The sequence below is a fragment of the Narcine bancroftii genome, chromosome 2 (genome assembly GCF_036971445.1).
Source record: "Narcine bancroftii isolate sNarBan1 chromosome 2, sNarBan1.hap1, whole genome shotgun sequence".
In the NCBI taxonomy this organism is placed as follows: domain Eukaryota; kingdom Metazoa; phylum Chordata; class Chondrichthyes; order Torpediniformes; family Narcinidae; genus Narcine; species Narcine bancroftii.
The window spans coordinates 127,727,850-127,746,202 of record NC_091470.1 but is presented as its reverse complement, the minus strand read 5'-3'; positions in this window follow the sequence as shown (position 1 = coordinate 127,746,202).

Sequence of the window (18,353 nt, the reverse complement as noted above, 5' to 3'; positions counted from 1 at the left end):
TGATTCACTGCCTCTGCTTCCCCAGCTCTGATTCCCCGCCTCTGATTCCCCGCGTCTTATTCCCTGCTTCTGATTCTGATTCCCTGCCTCTGATTCCCCATCTCTGATTCCGCACATCTGATTCCCTGCCTCTGATTCCCCACCTCTGATTCCCCATATCTGATTCCCTGCCTCTGTTTCCCCGCCTCTGATTCCCCGCCTCTGTTTCCTCATATCTAAGTCCCCGCCTCTGATTCCCCAACTCTGATTCCCCACCTCTGATTCCCCAGCTCTGATTCCCCGCCTCTGATACCCGCATCTGATTCCCTGCATCTGATTCCCAGCCTCTGATTCCCTGCCTCTGATTCCCAACCTCTGATTCCCCACCTCTGATTCCCCATATCTGATTCCCCGCCTCTGTTTCCACGCCTCTGATTCCCCGCCTCTGTTTCCCCATATCAGATTCCCCGCGTCTATTTGCCCACCTCTGATTCCCCACCTCTGTTTCCCCATATCTGATTCCCCGCCTCTGAATCCCCAACTCTGATTCCCTGCATCTAATTCCCCAGCTCTGATTCCCCGCCTCTGATTCCCAGTGTCTGATTTCCGTCCTCTGATTCCCCGCCTCTGATTACCCATGTCTGATTCACCGCCTCTGATTCCCCACCTCTGATTCCCCATCTCTGAATCCGCACATCCGATTCCCTGCCTCTGATTCCCCGCCTCTGATTCACCGCCTCTGATTCCCGGCCTCTGAATTCCCGCCTCTGATTCCCTGCCACTGATACCCCGCCCCAGATTCCCCACCTCTGATTCCCCATATCTGATTCCCCGCCTCTGTTTCCCCGCCTCTGATTCACCGCCTCTGATTCCCCATATCTCATTCCCCGCCTCTGAATCCCCATCTCTGATTCCCGGACTCTGATTCCCCACCTCTGATTCCCGGCCTCTTATTCCCGGCATCTGATTCCGGCCTCTGATACCCGGCCTCTGATTCCCTGCTTCTGATTCTGATTCCCTGCCTCTGATTCCCCATCTCTGATTCCGTACATCTGATTCCCTGCCTCTGATTCCCCACCTCTGATTCCCCATATCTGATTCCCCGCCTCTGTTTCCCCGCCTCTGATTCCCCGCCTCTGTTTCTCAATATCTAAGTCCCCGCCTCTGATTCCCCAACTCTGATTCCCCACCTCTGATTCCCCAGCTCTGATTCCCCGCCTCTGATTCCCCGCATCTGATTCCCTGCATCTGATTCCAAGCCTCTGATTACCTGCCTCTGATTCCCAACCTCTGATTCCCCACCTCTGATTCCCCATATCTGATTCCCCGCCTCTGTTTCCCCGCCTCTGATTCCCCGCCTCTGTTTCCCCATATCTGATTCCCGGCCTCTGATTCCCCACCTCTGATTCCCCGCCTCTGATTCCCTGCCTCTGATTCCCCATCTCCGATTCCGCACATCTGATTCCCTGCCTCTGATTCCCTGCCTCTGATTCCCCGCCTCTGATTCCCTGCCTCTGATTCCCAACCTCTGATTCCCCACCTCTGATTCCCCATATCTGATTCCCCGCCTCCGTTTCCCCGCCTCTGATTCCCCTCCTCTGATTCCCCAACTCTAATTCCCCGCCTCTGATTCCCCAGCTCTGATTCCCCGTGTTTGATTCCCTGCCTCTGATTCCCTGCCCTGATTCCCCATCTCTGTTTCACCGCCTCTGATTCCCCACCTCTGATTCCCCATCTCTGAATCCGCACATCCGATTCCCTGCCTCTGATTCCCCGCCTCTGTTTCCCCACCTCTGATTCCCCGCCTCTGTTTCCCCATATCTGATTCCCGGCCTCTGATTCCCCGCCTCTGATACCCAGCCTCTGATTCCCCGCCTCTGTTTCCCCATATCTGATTCCCGGCCTCTGATTCCACGTGTTTGATTCCCTGCCTCTGATTCCCGGCCTCTGATTCCCCATCTCTGATTCACCGCCTTTGATTCGCCACCTCTGAATCCCCATATCTGATTCCCCGCCTCTGTTTCCCCGCCTCTGATTCCCCGCCTCTGATTCTCCAACTCTGATTCCCCGCCTCTGATTCCCCAGCTCTGATTCCCCGCCTCTGATTCCACGTGTTTGATTCCCTGCCTCTGATTCCCGGCCTCTGATTCCCCATCTCTGATTCACCGCCTTTGATTCGCCACCTCTGAATCCCCATATCTGATTCCCCGCCTCTGTTTCCCCGCCTCTGATTCCCCGCCTCTGTTTCCCAATATCTAAGTCCCCGCCTCTGATTCCCCAAATCTGATTCCCCACCTCTGATTCCCCACCTCTGATTCCCCATATCTGATTCCCCGCCTCTGTTTCCCCACCTCTGATTCCCCGCCTCTGTTTCCCCATATCTGATTCCCGGCCTCTGATTCCCCGCCTCTGATACCCAGCCTCTGATTCCCTGCCTCTGATTCCCAACCTCTGATTCCCCACCTCTGATTCCCCATATCTGATTCCCCGCCTCTGTTTCCCCACCTCTGATTCCCCGCCTCTGTTTCCCCATATCTGATTCCCGGCCTCTGATTCCCCGCCTCTGATACCCAGCCTCTGATTCCCCGCCTCTGTTTCCCCATATCTGATTCCCGGCCTCTGATTCCACGTGTTTGATTCCCTGCCTCTGATTCCCGGCCTCTGATTCCCCATCTCTGATTCACCGCCTTTGATTCGCCACCTCTGAATCCCCATATCTGATTCCCCGCCTCTGTTTCCCCGCCTCTGATTCCCCGCCTCTGATTCTCCAACTCTGATTCCCCGCCTCTGATTCCCCAGCTCTGATTCCCCGCCTCTGATTCCACGTGTTTGATTCCCTGCCTCTGATTCCCGGCCTCTGATTCCCCATCTCTGATTCACCGCCTTTGATTCGCCACCTCTGAATCCCCATATCTGATTCCCCGCCTCTGTTTCCCCGCCTCTGATTCCCCGCCTCTGTTTCCCAATATCTAAGTCCCCGCCTCTGATTCCCCAAATCTGATTCCCCACCTCTGATTCCCCAGCTCTGATTCCCCGCCTCTGATTCCCCGCATCTGATTCCCTGCATCTGATTCCAAGCCTCTGATTCCCTGCCTCTGATTCCCAACCTCTGATGCCCCACCTCTGATTCCCCATATCTGATTCCCCGCCTCTGTTTCCCCACCTCTGATTCCCCGCATCTGTTTCCCCATATCTGATTCCCGGCCTCTGATTCCCCGCCTCTGATACCCAGCCTCTGATTCCCCGCCTCTGTTTCCCCATATCTGATTCCCGGCCTCTGATTCCCCGCCTCTGATTCCATGCCTCTGATTCCCAACCTCTGATTCCCCACCTCTGATTCCCCATATCTGATTCCCCGCCTCTGTTTCCCCGCCTCTGATTCCCCTCCTCTGATTCCACAACTCTAATTCCCCGCCTCTGATTCCCCAGCTCTGATTCCCCGTGTTTGATTCCCTGCCTCTGATTCCCTGCCCTGATTCCCCATCTCTGCTTCACCGCCTTTGATTCGCCACCTCTGATTCCCCATATCTGATTCCCCGCCTCTGTTTCCCCGCCTCTGATTCCCTGCCTCTGATTCCAAACCTCTGATTCCACACCTCTGATTGCCCATATCTGATTCCCCGCCTCTGTTTCCCCGCCTCTGATTCCCCGCCCCTGTTTCCCCATATCTGATTCCCCATATCTAAGTCCCCGCCTCTGATTCCCCAACTTTGATTCCCCACCTCTGATACTCCAGCTCTGATTCCCCGCCTCTGATTCCCCGCATCTGATTCCCTGCATCTGATTCCCAGCCTCTGATTCCCTGCCTCTGATTCCCAACCTCTGATTCCCCACCTCTGATTCCCCATATCTGATTCCCCGCTTCTGTTTCCCCGCCTCTGATTCCCCGCCTCTGTTTCCCCATATCTGATTCCCCGCCTCTATTTTCCCGCCTCTGATTCCCCGCCTCTGTTTCCCCATATCTGATTCCCCGCCTCTGAATCCCCAACTCTGATTCCCTGCCTCTAATTTCCCAGCTCTGATTTCCCGCGTCTGATTCCCCGTGTCTGATTTCCTGCCTCTGATTCCCCGCCCCTGATTACCCATGTCTGATTCACCGCCTCTGATTCCCCACCTCTGATTCCCCATCTCTGATTCCGCACATCCGATTCCCTGCCTCTGATTCCCCGCCTCTGATTCACTGCCTCTGCTTCCCCAGCTCTGATTCCCCGCCTCTGATTCCCCGCGTCTTATTCCCTGCTTCTGATTCTGATTCCCTGCCTCTGATTCCCCATCTCTGATTCCGCACATCTGATTCCCTGCCTCTGATTCCCCACCTCTGATTCCCCATATCTGATTCCCTGCCTCTGTTTCCCCGCCTCTGATTCCCCGCCTCTGTTTCCTCATATCTAAGTCCCCGCCTCTGATTCCCCAACTCTGATTCCCCACCTCTGATTCCCCAGCTCTGATTCCCCGCCTCTGATACCCGCATCTGATTCCCTGCATCTGATTCCCAGCCTCTGATTCCCCGCCTCTGATTCCCAACCTCTGATTCCCCACCTCTGATTCCCCATATCTGATTCCCCGCCTCTGTTTCCACGCCTCTGATTCCCCGCCTCTGTTTCCCCATATCAGATTCCCCGCGTCTATTTGCCCACCTCTGATTCCCCACCTCTGTTTCCCCATATCTGATTACCCGCCTCTGAATCCCCAACTCTGATTCCCTGCATCTAATTCCCCAGCTCTGATTCCCCGCCTCTGATTCCCAGTGTCTGATTTCCGTCCTCTGATTCCCCGCCTCTGATTACCCATGTCTGATTCACCGCCTCTGATTCCCCACCTCTGATTCCCCATCTCTGAATCCGCACATCCGATTCCCTGCCTCTGATTCCCCGCCTCTGATTCACCGCCTCTGATTCCCGGCCTCTGAATTCCCGCCTCTGATTCCCTGCCACTGATACCCCGCCCCAGATTCCCCACCTCTGATTCCCCATATCTGATTCCCCGCCTCTGTTTCCCCGCCTCTGATTCCCCGCCTCTGATTCCCCATATCTCATTCCCCGCCTCTGAATCCCCATCTCTGATTCCCGGACTCTGATTCCCCACCTCTGATTCCCGGCCTCTTATTCCCGGCATCTGATTCCGGCCTCTGATACCCGGCCTCTGATTCCCTGCTTCTGATTCTGATTCCCTGCCTCTGATTCCCCATCTCTGATTCCGTACATCTGATTCCCTGCCTCTGATTCCCCACCTCTGATTCCCCATATCTGATTCCCCGCCTCTGTTTCCCCGCCTCTGATTCCCCGCCTCTGTTTCTCAATATCTAAGTCCCCGCCTCTGATTCCCCAACTCTGATTCCCCACCTCTGATTCCCCAGCTCTGATTCCCCGCCTCTGATTCCCCGCATCTGATTCCCTGCATCTGATTCCAAGCCTCTGATTACCTGCCTCTGATTCCCAACCTCTGATTCCCCACCTCTGATTCCCCATATCTGATTCCCCGCCTCTGTTTCCCCGCCTCTGATTCCCCGCCTCTGTTTCCCCATATCTGATTCCCGGCCTCTGATTCCCCACCTCTGATTCCCCGCCTCTGATTCCCTGCCTCTGATTCCCCATCTCCGATTCCGCACATCTGATTCCCTGCCTCTGATTCCCTGCCTCTGATTCCCCGCCTCTGATTCCCTGCCTCTGATTCCCAACCTCTGATTCCCCACCTCTGATTCCCCATATCTGATTCCCCGCCTCCGTTTCCCCGCCTCTGATTCCCCTCCTCTGATTCCCCAACTCTAATTCCCCGCCTCTGATTCCCCAGCTCTGATTCCCCGTGTTTGATTCCCTGCCTCTGATTCCCTGCCCTGATTCCCCATCTCTGTTTCACCGCCTCTGATTCCCCACCTCTGATTCCCCATCTCTGAATCCGCACATCCGATTCCCTGCCTCTGATTCCCCGCCTCTGTTTCCCCACCTCTGATTCCCCGCCTCTGTTTCCCCATATCTGATTCCCGGCCTCTGATTCCCCGCCTCTTATACCCAGCCTCTGATACCCCGCCTCTGTTTCCCCATATCTGATTCCCGGCCTCTGATTCCACGTGTTTGATTCCCTGCCTCTGATTCCCGGCCTCTGATTCCCCATCTCTGATTCACCGCCTTTGATTCGCCACCTCTGAATCCCCATATCTGATTCCCCGCCTCTGTTTCCCCGCCTCTGATTCCCCGCCTCTGATTCTCCAACTCTGATTCCCCGCCTCTGATTCCCCAGCTCTGATTCCCCGCCTCTGATTCCACGTGTTTGATTCCCTGCCTCTGATTCCCGGCCTCTGATTCCCCATCTCTGATTCACCGCCTTTGATTCGCCACCTCTGAATCCCCATATCTGATTCCCCGCCTCTGTTTCCCCGCCTCTGATTCCCCGCCTCTGTTTCCCAATATCTAAGTCCCCGCCTCTGATTCCCCAAATCTGATTCCCCACCTCTGATTCCCCACCTCTGATTCCCCATATCTGATTCCCCGCCTCTGTTTCCCCACCTCTGATTCCCCGCCTCTGTTTCCCCATATCTGATTCCCGGCCTCTGATTCCCCACCTCTGATACCCAGCCTCTGATTCCCTGCCTCTGATTCCCAACCTCTGATTCCCCACCTCTGATTCCCCATATCTGATTCCCCGCCTCTGTTTCCCCACCTCTGATTCCCCGCCTCTGTTTCCCCATATCTGATTCCCGGCCTCTGATTCCCCGCCTCTGATACCCAGCCTCTGATTCCCCGCCTCTGTTTCCCCATATCTGATTCCCGGCCTCTGATTCCACGTGTTTGATTCCCTGCCTCTGATTCCCGGCCTCTGATTCCCCATCTCTGATTCACCGCCTTTGATTCGCCACCTCTGAATCCCCATATCTGATTCCCCGCCTCTGTTTCCCCGCCTCTGATTCCCCGCCTCTGATTCTCCAACTCTAATTCCCCGCCTCTGATTCCCCAGCTCTGATTCCCCGCCTCTGATTCCACGTGTTTGATTCCCTGCCTCTGATTCCCGGCCTCTGATTCCCCATCTCTGATTCACCGCCTTTGATTCGCCACCTCTGAATCCCCATATCTGATTCCCCGCCTCTGTTTCCCCGCCTCTGATTCCCCGCCTCTGTTTCCCAATATCTAAGTCCCCGCCTCTGATTCCCCAAATCTGATTCCCCACCTCTGATTCCCCAGCTCTGATTCCCCGCCTCTGATTCCCCGCATCTGATTCCCTGCATCTGATTCCAAGCCTCTGATTCCCTGCCTCTGATTCCCAACCTCTGATTCCCCACCTCTGATTCCCCATATCTGATTCCCCGCCTCTGTTTCCCCACCTCTGATTCCCCGCCTCTGTTTCCCCATATCTGATTCCCGGCCTCTGATTCCCCGCCTCTGATACCCAGCCTCTGATTCCCCGCCTCTGTTTCCCCATATCTGATTCCCGGCCTCTGATTCCACGTGTTTGATTCCCTGCCTCTGATTCCCGGCCTCTGATTCCCCATCTCTGATTCACCGCCTTTGATTCGCCACCTCTGAATCCCCATATCTGATTCCCCGCCTCTGTTTCCCCGCCTCTGATTCCCCGCCTCTGTTTCCCAATATCTAAGTCCCCGCCTCTGATTCCCCAAATCTGATTCCCCACCTCTGATTCCCCAGCTCTGATTCCCCGCCTCTGATTCCCCGCATCTGATTCCCTGCATCTGATTCCAAGCCTCTGATTCCCCGCCTCTGATACCCAGCCTCTGATTCCCCGCCTCTGTTTCCCCATATCTGATTCCCGGCCTCTGATTCCACGTGTTTGATTCCCTGCCTCTGATTCCCGGCCTCTGATTCCCCATCTCTGATTCACCGCCTTTGATTCGCCACCTCTGAATCCCCATATCTGATTCCCCGCCTCTGTTTCCCCGCCTCTGATTCCCCGCCTCTGTTTCCCAATATCTAAGTCCCCGCCTCTGATTCCCCAAATCTGATTCCCCACCTCTGATTCCCCAGCTCTGATTCCCCGCCTCTGATTCCCCGCATCTGATTCCCTGCATCTGATTCCAAGCCTCTGATTCCCCGCCTCTGATACCCAGCCTCTGATTCCCCGCCTCTGTTTCCCCATATCTGATTCCCGGCCTCTGATTCCACGTGTTTGATTCCCTGCCTCTGATTCCCGGCCTCTGATTCCCCATCTCTGATTCACCGCCTTTGATTCGCCACCTCTGATTCCCCATATCTGATTCCCCGCCTCTGTTTCCCCGCCTCTGATTCCCCTCCTCTGATTCCCCAACTCTAATTCCCCGCCTCTGAATCCCCAGCTCTGATTCCCAACCTCTGATTCCACACCTCTGATTCCCCATATCTGATTCCCCGCCTCTGTTTCCCCGCCTCTGATTCCCCGCCCCTGTTTCCCCATATCTGATTCCCAGCCTCTGATTCCCCATATCTAAGTCCCCGCCTCTGATTCCCCAACTTTGATTCCCCACCTCTGATTCCCCAGCTCTGATTCCCCGCATCTGATTCCCTGCATCTGATTCCCAGCCTCTGATTCCCTGCCTCTGATTCCCAACCTCTGATTCCCCACCTCTGATTCCCCATATCTGATTCCCCGCCTCTGTTTCCCTGCCTCTGATTCCCCGCCTCTGTTTCCCCATATCTGATTCCCCGCCTCTATTTGCCCGCCTCTGATTCCCCGCCTCTGTTTCCCCATATCTGATTCCCCGCCTCTGAATCCCCAACTCTGATTCCCTGCCTCTAATTTCCCAGCTCTGATTCCCCGCCTCTGATTCCCTGTGTCTGAATTTCTGCCTCTGATTCCCCGCCTCTGATTACCCATGTCTGATTCACCGCCTCTGATTCCCCACCTCTGATTCCCAATATCTGATTCCCCGCCTCTGATTCCCCACCTCTGATTCCCCGCCTCTGATTCGCCAGCTATGATTCCCCGCCTCTGATTCCCCGCGTCTGATTCCCTGCCTCCGATTCCCCGCCTCTGATTCCACATCTCTGATTCACCACCTCTGATTCCCCGCGTCTGATTCCCCGCCTCTGATTCCCCATCTCTGATTCCCCATCTCTGATTCCCCAATTCTGATTCCCCGCCTCTGATTCCCCAGCTCTGATTCCTCGCCTCTGATTCCCTTCTTCTGATTCCCAACCTCTGATTCCCCACCTCTGATTTCCCATATTGATTGCCTGCGTCTGATTCCCCGCCTCTGATTCTCCAACTCTGATTCCCCGCCTCTGATTCCCCAGCTCTGATTCCCCGCCTCTGATTCCACGTGTTTGATTCCCTGCCTCTGATTCCCGGCCTCTGATTCCCCATCTCTGATTCACCGCCTTTGATTCGCCACCTCTGAATCCCCATATCTGATTCCCCGCCTCTGTTTCCCCGCCTCTGATTCCCCGCCTCTGTTTCCCAATATCTAAGTCCCCGCCTCTGATTCCCCAAATCTGATTCCCCACCTCTGATTCCCCAGCTCTGATTCCCCGCCTCTGATTCCCCGCATCTGATTCCCTGCATCTGATTCCAAGCCTCTGATTCCCTGCCTCTGATTCCCAACCTCTGATGCCCCACCTCTGATTCCCCATATCTGATTCCCCGCCTCTGTTTCCCCACCTCTGATTCCCCGCCTCTGTTTCCCCATATCTGATTCCCGGCCTCTGATTCCCCGCCTCTGATACCCAGCCTCTGATTCCCCGCCTCTGTTTCCCCATATCTGATTCCCGGCCTCTGATTCCCCGCCTCTGATTCCATGCCTCTGATTCGCCACCTCTGATTCCCCATATCTGATTCCCCGCCTCTGTTTCCCCGCCTCTGATTCCCTGCCTCTGATTCCCAACCTCTGATTCCACACCTCTGATTGCCCATATCTGATTCCCCGCCTCTGTTTCCCCGCCTCTGATTCCCCGCCCCTGTTTCCCCATATCTGATTCCCCATATCTAAGTCCCCGCCTCTGATTCCCCAACTTTGATTCCCCACCTCTGATACTCCAGCTCTGATTCCCCGCCTCTGATTCCCCGCATCTGATTCCCTGCATCTGATTCCCAGCCTCTGATTCCCTGCCTCTGATTCCCAACCTCTGATTCCCCACCTCTGATTCCCCATATCTGATTCCCCGCCTCTGTTTCCCCGCCTCTGATTCCCCGCCTCTGTTTCCCCATATCTGATTCCCCGCCTCTATTTGCCCGCCTCTGATTCCCCGCCTCTGTTTCCCCATATCTGATTCCCCGCCTCTGAATCCCCAACTCTGATTCCCTGCCTCTAATTTCCCAGCTCTGATTTCCCGCGTCTGATTCCCCGTGTCTGATTTCCTGCCTCTGATTCCCCGCCCCTGATTACCCATGTCTGATTCACCGCCTCTGATTCCCCACCTCTGATTCCCCATCTCTGATTCCGCACATCCGATTCCCTGCCTCTGATTCCCCGCCTCTGATTCACTGCCTCTGCTTTCCCAGCTCTGATTCCCCGCCTCTGATTCCCCGCGTCTTATTCCCTGCTTCTGATTCTGATTCCCTGCCTCTGATTCCCCATCTCTGATTCCGCACATCTGATTCCCTGCCTCTGATTCCCCACCTCTGATTCCCCATATCTGATTCCCTGCCTCTGTTTCCCCGCCTCTGATTCCCCGCCTCTGTTTCCTCATATCTAAGTCCCCGCCTCTGATTCCCCAACTCTGATTCCCCACCTCTGATTCCCCAGCTCTGATTCCCCGCCTCTGATACCCGCATCTGATTCCCTGCATCTGATTCCCAGCCTCTGATTCCCTGCCTCTGATTCCCAACCTCTGATTCCCCACCTCTGATTCCCCATATCTGATTCCCCGCCTCTGTTTCCACGCCTCTGATTCCCCGCCTCTGTTTCCCCATATCAGATTCCCCGCGTCTATTTGCCCACCTCTGATTCCCCACCTCTGTTTCCCCATATCTGATTCCCCGCCTCTGAATCCCCAACTCTGATTCCCTGCATCTAATTCCCCAGCTCTGATTCCCCGCCTCTGATTCCCAGTGTCTGATTTCCGTCCTCTGATTCCCCGCCTCTGATTACCCATGTCTGATTCACCGCCTCTGATTCCCCACCTCTGATTCCCCATCTCTGAATCCGCACATCCGATTCCCTGCCTCTGATTCCCCGCCTCTGATTCACCGCCTCTGATTCCCGGCCTCTGAATTCCCGCCTCTGATTCCCTGCCACTGATACCCCGCCCCAGATTCCCCACCTCTGATTCCCCATATCTGATTCCCCGCCTCTGTTTCCCCGCCTCTGATTCCCCGCCTCTGATTCCCCATATCTCATTCCCCGCCTCTGAATCCCCATCTCTGATTCCCGGACTCTGATTCCCCACCTCTGATTCCCGGCCTCTTATTCCCGGCATCTGATTCCGGCCTCTGATTCCCGGCCTCTGATTCCCTGCTTCAGATTCTGATTCCCTGCCTCTGATTCCCCATCTCTGATTCCGTACATCTGATTCCCTGCCTCTGATTCCCCACCTCTGATTCCCCATATCTGATTCCCCGCCTCTGTTTCCCCGCCTCTGATTCCCCGCCTCTGTTTCTCAATATCTAAGTCCCCGCCTCTGATTCCCCAACTCTGATTCCCCACCTCTGATTCCCCAGCTCTGATTCCCCGCCTCTGATTCCCCGCATCTGATTCCCTGCATCTGATTCCAAGCCTCTGATTACCTGCCTCTGATTCCCAACCTCTGATTCCCCACCTCTGATTCCCCATATCTGATTCCCCGCCTCTGTTTCCCCGCCTCTGATTCCCCGCCTCTGTTTCCCCATATCTGATTCCCGGCCTCTGATTCCCCACCTCTGATTCCCCGCCTCTGATTCCCTGCCTCTGATTCCCCATCTCCGATTCCGCACATCTGATTCCCTGCCTCTGATTCCCTGCCTCTGATTCCCCGCCTCTGATTCCCTGCCTCTGATTCCCAACCTCTGATTCCCCACCTCTGATTCCCCATATCTGATTCCCCGCCTCCGTTTCCCCGCCTCTGATTCCCCTCCTCTGATTCCCCAACTCTAATTCCCCGCCTCTGATTCCCCAGCTCTGATTCCCCGTGTTTGATTCCCTGCCTCTGATTCCCTGCCCTGATTCCCCATCTCTGTTTCACCGCCTTTGATTCGCCACCTCTGATTCCCCATATCTGATTCCCCGCCTCTGTTTCCCCGCCTCTGTTTCCCTGCCTCTGATTCCCAACATCTGATTCCACACCTCTGATTCCCCATATCTGATTCCCCGCCTCTGTTTCCCCGCCTCTGATTCCCCGCCCCTGTTTCCCCATATCTGATTCCCCGCCTCTGATTCCCCATATCTAAGTCCCCGCCTCTGATTCCCCGCCTCTGTTTCCCCATATCTGATTCCCCGCCTCTGAATCCCCAACTCTGATTCCCTGCCTCTAATTTCCCAGCTCTGATTCCCCGCCTCTGATTCCCCGTGTCTGATTTCCTGCCTCTGATTCCCCGCCTCTGATTACCCATGTCTGATTCACCGCCTCTGATTCCCCACCTCTGATTCCCCATCTCTGATTCCGCACATCCGATTCCCTGCCTCTGAATCCCAGCCTCTGATTCACTGCCTCTGCTTCCCCAGCTCTGATTCCCCAGCTCTGATTCCCCGCGTCTTATTCCCTGCTTCTGATTCTGATTCCCTGCCTCTGATTCCCCATCTCTGATTCCGCACATCTGATTCCCTGCCTCTGATTCCCCACCTCTGATTCACAATATCTGATTCCCCGCCTCTGTTTCCCGCCTCTGATTCCCCGCCTCTGTTTCCCCATATCTAAGTCCGCGCCTCTGATTCCCCAACTCTGATTCCCCACCTCTGATTCCCCAGCTCTGATTCCCCGCCTCTGATCCCCGCATCTGATTCCCTGCATCTGATTCCCAGCCTCTGATTCCCTGCCTCTGATTCACTGCCTCTGCTTCCCCAGCTCTGATTCCCCGCCTCTGATTCCCCGCGTCTTATTCCCTGCTTCTGATTCTGATTCCCTGCCTCTGATTCCCCATCTCTGATTCCGCACATCTGATTCCCTGCCTCTGATTCCCCACCTCTGATTCACAATATCTGATTCCCCGCCTCTGTTTCCCGCCTCTATTCCCCGCCTCTGTTTGCCCATATCTAAGTCCCCGCCTCTGATTCCCCAACTCTGATTCCCCACCTCTGATTCCCCAGCTCTGATTCCCCGCCTCTGATCCCCGCATCTGATTCCCTGCATCTGATTCCCAGCCTCTGATTCCCTGCCTCTGATTCCCAACCTCTGATTCCCCACCTCTGATTCCCCATATCTGATTCCCCGCCTCTGTTTCCACGCCTCTGAATCCCCGCCTCTGTTTCCCCATATCGGATTCCCCGCCTCTATTTGCCCAACTCTGGTTCCCCACCTCTATTTCCCCATATCTGATTCCCCGCCTCTGAATCCCCAACTCTGATTCCCTGCATCTAATTCCCCAGCTCTAATTCCTCGCCTCTGATTCCCCGTGTCTGATTTCCTGCCTCTGATTCCCCGCCTCTGATTACCCATGTCTGATTCACCGCCTCTGATTCCCCACCTCTGATTCCCCATCTCTGATTCCGCACATCCGATTCCCTGCCTCTGATTCACCGCCTCTGATTCACCGCCTCTGATTCCCGGCCTCTGATTTCCCGCCTCTGATTCCCTGCCACTGATACCCCGCCCCTGATTCCCTACCTTTGATTCCCCATATCTTATTCCCCGCCTCTGATTCCCCGCCTCTGATTCCCCGCCTCTGATTCCCCATATCTCATTCCCCGCCTCTGAATCCCCATCTCTGATTCCCGGCCTCTGATTCCCCATCTCTGATTCACCGCCTTTGATTCGCCACCTCTGAATCCCCATATCTGATTCCCCGCCTCTGTTTCCCCGCCTCTGATTCCCCGCCTCTGTTTCCCAATATCTAAGTCCCCGCCTCTGATTCCCCAAATCTGATTCCCCACCTCTGATTCCCCAGCTCTGATTCCCCGCCTCTGATTCCCCGCATCTGATTCCCTGCATCTGATTCCAAGCCTCTGATTCCCTGCCTCTGATTCCCAACCTCTGATGCCCCACCTCTGATTCCCCATATCTGATTCCCCGCCTCTGTTTCCCCACCTCTGATTCCCCGCCTCTGTTTCCCCATATCTGATTCCCGGCCTCTGATTCCCCGCCTCTGATACCCAGCCTCTGATTCCCCGCCTCTGTTTCCCCATATCTGATTCCCGGCCTCTGATTCCCCGCCTCTGATTCCATGCCTCTGATTCGCCACCTCTGATTCCCCATATCTGATTCCCCGCCTCTGTTTCCCCGCCTCTGATTCCCTGCCTCTGATTCCCAACCTCTGATTCCACACCTCTGATTGCCCATATCTGATTCCCCGCCTCTGTTTCCCCGCCTCTGATTCCCCGCCCCTGTTTCCCCATATCTGATTCCCCATATCTAAGTCCCCGCCTCTGATTCCCCAACTTTGATTCCCCACCTCTGATACTCCAGCTCTGATTCCCCGCCTCTGATTCCCCGCATCTGATTCCCTGCATCTGATTCCCAGCCTCTGATTCCCTGCCTCTGATTCCCAACCTCTGATTCCCCACCTCTGATTCCCCATATCTGATTCCCCGCCTCTGTTTCCCCGCCTCTGATTCCCCGCCTCTGTTTCCCCATATCTGATTCCCCGCCTCTATTTTCCCGCCTCTGATTCCCCGCCTCTGTTTCCCCATATCTGATTCCCCGCCTCTGAATCCCCAACTCTGATTCCCTGCCTCTAATTTCCCAGCTCTGATTTCCCGCGTCTGATTCCCCGTGTCTGATTTCCTGCCTCTGATTCCCCGCCCCTGATTACCCATGTCTGATTCACCGCCTCTGATTCCCCACCTCTGATTCCCCATCTCTGATTCCGCACATCCGATTCCCTGCCTCTGATTCCCCGCCTCTGATTCACTGCCTCTGCTTTCCCAGCTCTGATTCCCCGCCTCTGATTCCCCGCGTCTTATTCCCTGCTTCTGATTCTGATTCCCTGCCTCTGATTCCCCATCTCTGATTCCGCACATCTGATTCCCTGCCTCTGATTCCCCACCTCTGATTCCCCATATCTGATTCCCTGCCTCTGTTTCCCCGCCTCTGATTCCCCGCCTCTGTTTCCTCATATCTAAGTCCCCGCCTCTGATTCCCCAACTCTGATTCCCCACCTCTGATTCCCCAGCTCTGATTCCCCGCCTCTGATACCCGCATCTGATTCCCTGCATCTGATTCCCAGCCTCTGATTCCCTGCCTCTGATTCCCAACCTCTGATTCCCCACCTCTGATTCCCCATATCTGATTCCCCGCCTCTGTTTCCACGCCTCTGATTCCCCGCCTCTGTTTCCCCATATCAGATTCCCCGCGTCTATTTGCCCACCTCTGATTCCCCACCTCTGTTTCCCCATATCTGATTCCCCGCCTCTGAATCCCCAACTCTGATTCCCTGCATCTAATTCCCCAGCTCTGATTCCCCGCCTCTGATTCCCAGTGTCTGATTTCCGTCCTCTGATTCCCCGCCTCTGATTACCCATGTCTGATTCACCGCCTCTGATTCCCCACCTCTGATTCCCCATCTCTGAATCCGCACATCCGATTCCCTGCCTCTGATTCCCCGCCTCTGATTCACCGCCTCTGATTCCCGGCCTCTGAATTCCCGCCTCTGATTCCCTGCCACTGATACCCCGCCCCAGATTCCCCACCTCTGATTCCCCATATCTGATTCCCCGCCTCTGTTTCCCCGCCTCTGATTCCCCGCCTCTGATTCCCCATATCTCATTCCCCGCCTCTGAATCCCCATCTCTGATTCCCGGACTCTGATTCCCCACCTCTGATTCCCGGCCTCTTATTCCCGGCATCTGATTCCGGCCTCTGATTCCCGGCCTCTGATTCCCTGCTTCAGATTCTGATTCCCTGCCTCTGATTCCCCATCTCTGATTCCGTACATCTGATTCCCTGCCTCTGATTCCCCACCTCTGATTCCCCATATCTGATTCCCCGCCTCTGTTTCCCCGCCTCTGATTCCCCGCCTCTGTTTCTCAATATCTAAGTCCCCGCCTCTGATTCCCCAACTCTGATTCCCCACCTCTGATTCCCCAGCTCTGATTCCCCGCCTCTGATTCCCCGCATCTGATTCCCTGCATCTGATTCCAAGCCTCTGATTACCTGCCTCTGATTCCCAACCTCTGATTCCCCACCTCTGATTCCCCATATCTGATTCCCCGCCTCTGTTTCCCCGCCTCTGATTCCCCGCCTCTGTTTCCCCATATCTGATTCCCGGCCTCTGATTCCCCACCTCTGATTCCCCGCCTCTGATTCCCTGCCTCTGATTCCCCATCTCCGATTCCGCACATCTGATTCCCTGCCTCTGATTCCCTGCCTCTGATTCCCCGCCTCTGATTCCCTGCCTCTGATTCCCAACCTCTGATTCCCCACCTCTGATTCCCCATATCTGATTCCCCGCCTCCGTTTTCCCGCCTCTGATTCCCCTCCTCTGATTCCCCAACTCTAATTCCCCGCCTCTGATTCCCCAGCTCTGATTCCCCGTGTTTGATTCCCTGCCTCTGATTCCCTGCCCTGATTCCCCATCTCTGTTTCACCGCCTTTGATTCGCCACCTCTGATTCCCCATATCTGATTCCCCGCCTCTGTTTCCCCGCCTCTGTTTCCCTGCCTCTGATTCCCAACATCTGATTCCACACCTCTGATTCCCCATATCTGATTCCCCGCCTCTGTTTCCCCGCCTCTGATTCCCCGCCCCTGTTTCCCCATATCTGATTCCCCGCCTCTGATTCCCCATATCTAAGTCCCCGCCTCTGATTCCCCGCCTCTGTTTCCCCATATCTGATTCCCCGCCTCTGAATCCCCAACTCTGATTCCCTGCCTCTAATTTCCCAGCTCTGATTCCCCGCCTCTGATTCCCCGTGTCTGATTTCCTGCCTCTGATTCCCCGCCTCTGATTACCCATGTCTGATTCACCGCCTCTGATTCCCCACCTCTGATTCCCCATCTCTGATTCCGCACATCCGATTCCCTGCCTCTGAATCCCAGCCTCTGATTCACTGCCTCTGCTTCCCCAGCTCTGATTCCCCAGCTCTGATTCCCCGCGTCTTATTCCCTGCTTCTGATTCTGATTCCCTGCCTCTGATTCCCCATCTCTGATTCCGCACATCTGATTCCCTGCCTCTGATTCCCCACCTCTGATTCACAATATCTGATTCCCCGCCTCTGTTTCCCGCCTCTGATTCCCCGCCTCTGTTTCCCCATATCTAAGTCCGCGCCTCTGATTCCCCAACTCTGATTCCCCACCTCTGATTCCCCAGCTCTGATTCCCCGCCTCTGATCCCCGCATCTGATTCCCTGCATCTGATTCCCAGCCTCTGATTCCCTGCCTCTGATTCACTGCCTCTGCTTCCCCAGCTCTGATTCCCCGCCTCTGATTCCCCGCGTCTTATTCCCTGCTTCTGATTCTGATTCCCTGCCTCTGATTCCCCATCTCTGATTCCGCACATCTGATTCCCTGCCTCTGATTCCCCACCTCTGATTCACAATATCTGATTCCCCGCCTCTGTTTCCCGCCTCTATTCCCCGCCTCTGTTTGCCCATATCTAAGTCCCCGCCTCTGATTCCCCAACTCTGATTCCCCACCTCTGATTCCCCAGCTCTGATTCCCCGCCTCTGATCCCCGCATCTGATTCCCTGCATCTGATTCCCAGCCTCTGATTCCCTGCCTCTGATTCCCAACCTCTGATTCCCCACCTCTGATTCCCCATATCTGATTCCCCGCCTCTGTTTCCACGCCTCTGAATCCCCGCCTCTGTTTCCCCATATCGGATTCCCCGCCTCTATTTGCCCAACTCTGGTTCCCCACCTCTATTTCCCCATATCTGATTCCCCGCCTCTGAATCCCCAACTCTGATTCCCTGCATCTAATTCCCCAGCTCTAATTCCTCGCCTCTGATTCCCCGTGTCTGATTTCCTGCCTCTGATTCCCCGCCTCTGATTACCCATGTCTGATTCACCGCCTCTGATTCCCCACCTCTGATTCCCCATCTCTGATTCCGCACATCCGATTCCCTGCCTCTGATTCACCGCCTCTGATTCACCGCCTCTGATTCCCGGCCTCTGATTTCCCGCCTCTGATTCCCTGCCACTGATACCCCGCCCCTGATTCCCTACCTTTGATTCCCCATATCTTATTCCCCGCCTCTGATTCCCCGCCTCTGATTCCCCGCCTCTGATTCCCCATATCTCATTCCCCGCCTCTGAATCCCCATCTCTGATTCCCGGACTCTGATTCCCCACCTCTGATTCCCGGCCTCTTATTCCCGGCATCTGATTCCGGCCTCTGATTCCCGGCCTCTGATTCCCTGCTTCTGATTCTGATTCCCTGCCTTTG